General features: G+C 43.8%; 1 long non-coding RNA gene across 1 annotated transcript; it reads left to right on the top strand.

The window, feature by feature from the left end:
- The first annotated feature begins 2,203 nt into the window (after window positions 1-2,203).
- Window positions 2,204-6,565, top strand: LOC309715030. The gene is made up of 2 exons (XR_014279129.1): window positions 2,204-6,105; window positions 6,287-6,565. It is a non-coding gene; the product is annotated as an uncharacterized lncRNA (long non-coding RNA).
- Window positions 6,566-7,017: the final 452 nt, after the last annotated feature.

Consider the following 7,017-nt stretch of genomic DNA (forward strand, 5'->3'; position numbering starts at 1 on the left):
AGCATTATACCAGATCTGCTACCTTCTGATGGTGCTCGTCCCGAGGTAAATGACATTCAAACACCCAGCTGTCCACAGCAGGGAGTTTTTTTGTCTTCTGTTACTTTGCAGTCTACTCTGATCTGAAAGGTCTATTGTAAGTGCTCAGAGCTGCGGACGGGTTTTTCTTTAGAGTACTTTTGAAAGACATTGAGTACTGAATCCAGAGAACAAGCCAAAGGATGTGTTATGTTAGAGAACCTCTGACGTCGGTGAACATCGGATTCCAGTTTGGCCCTCATCAGAGGTGCTCGACATAGAAATGCATATAGGATCAGTTCACCTGTCACTGTGAGTGCTGTTCAAAGTTGAGTCATTATTATTCGTTAAATGTCTAATTTTTTGGCACAATGTTCAATACTTGCCGTGTAAGGAAAGAGCTCACCTTTCGCTCACCTTTCACCACACTTATCTAAGCCAAAGCCACCAGAGGAATTGTTTTTGTTGTTTTTTAAATCCATAAAAATGCTAGCACCCACCATAAAATCTCAAATATTGCAATAAACATCTGTATAACACTTTTAAAGTTATTAGACCCTCCAAATATGCGTATGGTCTCAATAGTGATCATGCTTCTCTGGTTCCAACTACAATCTGATTTGGCTGCATTTCTAAATGAGGATGAAGAAGCCAGAAATGTTCCTAAAGTATTCAGAAGGTTTCCAAGGTCCACTGGAATTACAGCCCAAATCTGATGCTGACGCAGTCTGATATGCAGACTGAGCAGACATTGTTTGAATTGTTTGACAAAATTTGAACCGTTGATGGAGAGTCAGAGGTCTGGAACCAAGCAAACATTGACCAAAAACATGTATACTGCTCAAAAGTCCCAGAATAACATTAGATATAGACCTCCGTTTTACTGAGTTTATAAGACGCAGTAAATAAACAGGAGAAGCTTCAGCACCCTCCGGACTTCTTCCTCCTAGCGTTTTTCTCGCTCTGCAGGGTCCGATTTTCTGCAAAGCCGCCTCCATTCAGCACGATCAAGGGCGTCGTTCAGGTTGGCGCCGATCTTCTTCACGTCGTCTTTGACTCGGTCCATCCATCGCCTTTTTGGTCTGCCCCTTGGTCGCCGGCCTTGGGGGCTGAGTCGCAGTGCTGTTCTTGTTTTCGTCACTTCTGACCACGAGTCTGCGGACAGCATTTTGTAAAACTGCTGAAAGAAGGCTTCAAGAGCAGCTTCATTTTAGACCAATCGTTTTAAGAGTAGTTTCACTTCTGTATACTGAGTTTGTTTACAAAATTTAAACTTAGGTAGCCATTATCAGTATTTCTGCATTAACGAGGGAGTATAGCCACCTTTCAGTGATGGACCTCAGAAGTTAAGCAAACCATCTTCCAGCTGGTATTTCACCAAAATAAGTGCATGCTGCATACACAGACACCCAAACATAGCCTGATAATCAGCATAGCACGCATTTTATTGTAAGATGGTCATATATTTCCTTTGGAGCTACTGAATACCAAAACACAACTTGGGAAAAAAGAGTTATAGTACGCACTGAAATTAGCCAGAAATGTAGCTAATCTGTTTCCAAGACTCTCAAGAGTGCTAGAAATGTGTAATAAAAGGTTTACAGGATGAGTACAACGCAGCTCTTTATTAGCATACACTAGCTGCCTAATTTGTAGCCAGTCAGTGATACGCTGCATGTTCTCGTTTGCTCCTAAAGTAAATGTATGTAAAAATAAATGGCTAATCTGCACATAGAGAAGAAATACTGGACAAACCAGAGTTGTTCTCAAGACTTAATGACTACATACAAGGGAGCACAATGAAAGTGTAATGAAGTAGGCAGGAACTGGCTGTGAAAATCTGGAACAGGAAGAAGACTATAAAACACTCTGCCAATGGATGACCTGCTGAAAAGGCATTCACGTTTTATAGGCTCTGACGCTCTACTTAGAAAACCATTATTTGTCTGTGAGGGAAAGTTAGACTGCACACAATGGGTTGCTAAAAACTATTGCTTCTACTTACTGCTCAGACATCTGTGTAAAACAGATATTACACATATATATATATATATATATATATATACATACATACATACATACATACATACATACATACACACACACACACACACACACACACACACACACACACACACACACACACACACACACACACACTTACTAGGACCTGGAATTACTAAGAATTCCTTATTCATGGGAAATAACTTGTTTCTTGCCAAAGAGCATGTTCTGTGGATCGACATTCTCCGCTTTTTTTATTGATTAAGTGAATGATTGACAGTTATGACAGTCACTGGATTGTCTGTGAGGTGTTTGTGGTAGATGGTGTGGTGGTTAGCAGTGCTTCCTCATAGCTAGAAGGTCCTGGCTTAAATCTAATGTGGGGCCTTTTTGTGTGGACTAAACTTCTACACTGACCACAGGTGTGAATGGTTGTCTGTCCCAGACTGCTGACCTGGGTGTACCCTGCTTCTTGCCCTCTGACAGTGCTGATAGGCACACAGAGAGATGCTGAATTGGATAAGAAGAAGAAAAAGAATCAATATTTCTTCATCGTGTTTCTTCTATCTGGCGCTTCGTATCACAAATGAAGTGTAAGCTTCTTGGAGACGGGTCGGCTGTGAGTAAACGTTCTACACCTCATGGCGTGGAGCTACTTTACATAACCCCTTGGACTGCTCCAACTGCCCAGGGTTAAAAATCGCACAGGTCATAACCATCCAGAGGAGATGGTATAACAAACTAAGTTACAGGCAGCCATTGTCATTTCCTTTTTATACCAGAAAGCAAATGAAGTTGCATATTGACAGCAGGCCTTAGTGCAAACCAGGTGGTGGAGGGGAGATCCTGTTTACAAAGCCATTCCTCGTGGTTGCAAGGTGCTTGTTTACTTTGCAGATATTGCTCAGCATTCTACATATTCCAAGAGGAGCGCTTGCTTTATGTTTTATCCCTCTCCTCTAGCTACAGCCCGGTGTGGCCTTTGCCAGCTGTCACTGGAATGACCTCTAATTAACACTAAGCTCCGAGCTTTAATGTCCTTTTGAGTGGGTGTGTGTGTTTATGTGTGTGTACCAGCTCCCTCCATAAATACCCTCTGGCATGTAGTAGCCATTCTCATTGAGGAACACTGCTATTGGCTATTCGTGTGTGTGTGTGTGTGTGTGTGTGTGTGTGTGTACAGTACATTATGTGAATGTGCACATAAAAAGCTGTTTTATTGGTGTTTACAGCAGAGCAAAAAAGTCCAAAAATTTGCAACATTTTCCCACTTGTAACCATAAAGGTGATCAATTCTGTTTTAATTAAAATATGGGATGCTCTGCTATGCCACACACTCCCTGTAGGACACACACGCACACTCCCACACATGCTTTCCACTTGTTGACTTGTGGTGCCAGCCTGATCTCACCTTTCTAGCAGTCCATGAAGCCAGTCTGCAGTGTGGACAGCCCCCTTCACACTCAAGGGTCCCTCTTAGATCTCATTACACTGTATTACGACTAAGCCCACCATGCATTCCCACAGTGGAAAATCCCGCTGTTCTCAGTGTATGGCTGAAAAACCATTAATTTCCCCACTCCCCTGTTTTACACCGATACAATCTCCCATTCTTCATGTTCGTAAAACCAGCGAGAGCTCTCTTGGCCGATGAGATAGCAGCTGCACCGACGCTGTTCTTCAATAAGTGAGCAGTGAAGTAAGAGCGTTGCTGCAGAGCTGCAGGGCTTCATCTTCTTCCTCACAGCAGGAGCGGCTCAGCTCATAATGTTGAGAAATGGTTTTTAAAAAGTAATGTGAGGTAGCCTCTGAAGGAAGTCTCACAGGATGGGAAAACTCCAGCCGTGGCCGGCGGCACTAAATAAAGACGGGGGGCGGAGGACTTTATTAATTTGCTTTTTTGTTTTCCTCCCTGTGTCAGTGCTGGTATTTTTGGAGCAAATGGTTTCTTCAGCAGCTGTGACCCACCTGGGATGAGCGTGTGTTTGTATGAGGGAGTATGCTGTTATTAGTTCATGGTCACCTTCCTGGCTAAGCAACCGGTCATGGCGGGGGTGGTGTGTGGGAGACAGAGAGCCAGGCCACACACACCTCATGCACGGCTGCAGTGTTCATGTCCCCGAGTTTCTCTTCCTCAGTCCTGTGGATTTTCAGCAACAGGCGCAGAAACAGCCAAGCTGTGATATCGTGGTTGCGGTCGCATTGATCGGCCTGTACGGCACCACCTGGGGGTGACCGAAGGAGCTTAGATGCCACTAATGCATGCTAATGTGCACGTGGCCGAAGAATTTCAAGCTAGAGTTTGTCAAAGCTTAACCCTCTGCACAGAGGGATCAGGGATGCAGAGCCGCAGAACTCTGCGTCTACAAAAATAATAATAACATGCTTCTCTGCAGCTCCCTCCGTGTCGAAATCCCAGCCTGCTGCGATCACAGGGGCAAGGAGGAATTCCTGTCTGGAGATGCCAGAAGCTGTTAGTCTGAGAAACAGAGAAACTCTGCTCGCTGCGTTCAACCACAGGGGAGGGAAGAGTTCTTCTATACAATGAGGCCAAATTTATATGCTCTGGGGAGGGGAGACGGACGTGTTTGCAGGTTTTTAATTAAGTAGGAGAAGAGTAAATCAATGAGGGAAAACAGTCTGCGTTTGCTCGTCAAAAAGTAGCCGAGCATAAAAAGGTATTCAGCCTGTCTTTCTTTAATGTATTCAGTATTTATCTCCCTTCTTGCATTCAGTATATTCCTTTTCCTCATTCTGTCTTCTTTCAGTACTTGTTTTTCCCCTTTTCCAGCTGTGCCGTCCCTCTTATTTATTTCTTTGTTTCCTTTCTTTTGGTTCTGTCCATTTTAAGTTCTTTAAGGCATTTGTTCCTTTTCTACATTCCTTCCTTCTCTTCCCAGCGTTTTCTCTGTACCTGTCTGATAAAGCGACAGCCACATAGCGAGAGCTGCGTGCGTACAATGTGACAGCTCTTAAACGCTGCTGCCTCGGCAGTGACAGGCTGCTGAGCGCCGTGGTTGATGGGATGCAGTTAAAGTTACAGCAGCAGATGGAAAAGCTTTACAGAGAGGCATTTCAGAGCTACTTCACATGCCCCCTGCCTTTGTGCAGCAGCGTATATATATGGAGAGGTATTAAAATCCGAGGGTCACATACATCTTCTGCTCAAACACATCCTGGGCAACCAGGAAAAGGAGCCTCATGGTTTTCCCACATTGCACCTGGGTGAATTTTGAACCCCCGCCGCCCCTTTTAAATTTGACTTTATCTTTGCCTTGGCTTTTTTTTCTCAGCTTAGTATTTCACACCTCGTAGCTGCCAGCCTGACAGCTGATTTATTTCTTTTTGGTGCAAAAGGCAGTCCCCACCTTGAAAGAGGTTTGGGACTGGCAGGCAGGTAGTATGGTGTTACACCTCGGGCCTTTGCGGTTTGCATTGTTGTCCGGCTGAACTGACGTCACTTGACATTCATGTCTACCTCTTACCCTGCAGGACGGCTGATCTCGTTACCATTCAGCAAGCGGAATTCAAGAAGAATAAATCCTCAGCTGTGTAAGAGTTTATAGGGCTCCCTGGATGTTATTTATCCCTGTAGCCAGGAGGATATCCCATGTGAGTACAAGGCATTCAGGGGTTAATGTGAAATCCTCCTTATTCCCCTCATACAAGATGATTTATTCCTCAGACTTAAGTTGTAGCACATGTGTCTTGCATGGACGGAGCAGCACATCGGATATGACTGCTGCCCCAACGCCTTGGGAGCCATTTGTTAAGGGTCCAAAGAGGTCAGAAAAAATTTTGACCCTACAATCAGCCAAGCCTGCCGGCCGTGGTGCACATATCAGTTGGTTTTCGTGTTCTTTGAGCTGCTTAACAAGCAGGGGGCTTCGACTCAAGTACTGACATCTGGCAAGCAGCGACAATAACATCCATCCTAAAAGAAAACGGACAGGCAGAATAGAAGAGCCAACTTTAAGATTATCCCTCAGACACAGTCACTGCACAAATCCCTGTTATTCACAGGAAACCAGGATCTGACTGGAGGCTACGAATGTAAGGGAGCTTTTAAGGTGTGCTGTAAAGGTAAGCAATCGGGATGATGTAGCTATGTCGAGCCATAAAATGAATCATTGTCTCTACTGGGGCACATTTCCCCCCATCTTCACCATTGTTCGTGTCCATCTCCAGTATCCACTTGGCTTCTATTCTTAGCTCTTTTGTAAGTGGGATTATGGTGACATGTTGTCTATCGTGGCTTTTACAGCAAGTACTGCATCCGTCGCCTCAGGACAACCATAGGGCGGTCAGCGCAGGTTACAGGGATCTTTGCACGCACGCACACCCGCATGGAGTTACATGTTGGCCTACAGGAACTGGCTCACAAAGGAGAGTGTTTGACTGGGGATTTCTGTTATTAGGAATAAAGGGATGAATTGTTGCTCATCAGATGATCAGCTTCGTCATGGTTTAGCTCAAAGAAATTGTTCAACATTGTGATTTATGAACTTGCAATATTTGTACAGAATAAATAATCAAAAATATATTGATATTTATTTTGTGTTTTTTTTATTTAACTTTTAGACAGCATAGGTGTTCAGCACTGTTGCCTCATGGCACCATTTTACCTGCGCCTTTCTGTTTGGAGCTTTGCATGTTCTGCCCAGGTCTGTACAGGTTCTCACCGGCACTCTGAATATAATAAAGTAAGAATTCTGACTGTTTTCTCAGAACTCTGACATTAATCTCAGAATTCTGAGAAAACAGTATTAAAGTCTTAGTTTAATCTCAGAATTTTGGGATTAAAGCCTGACAGTGGCCCTATTCCTCTTCAGTAAGCTTCTAACTCTGTTAAACTAAATAAATCATATTTTTTACAGATGCATGGATGTTAAACTTTGTTACACCTGGTAGAGCAGCCACACTAATCATTTCATTAAAGATGAAACTCTCAGTGATGTGTTTGTTTGAGTTTGGGACCTGAAGAAGAGTTTGGAC

Source organism: Aulonocara stuartgranti (assembly GCF_965226115.1).
Source record: "Aulonocara stuartgranti genome assembly, chromosome: 10".
Classification (NCBI taxonomy): domain Eukaryota; kingdom Metazoa; phylum Chordata; class Actinopteri; order Cichliformes; family Cichlidae; genus Aulonocara; species Aulonocara stuartgranti.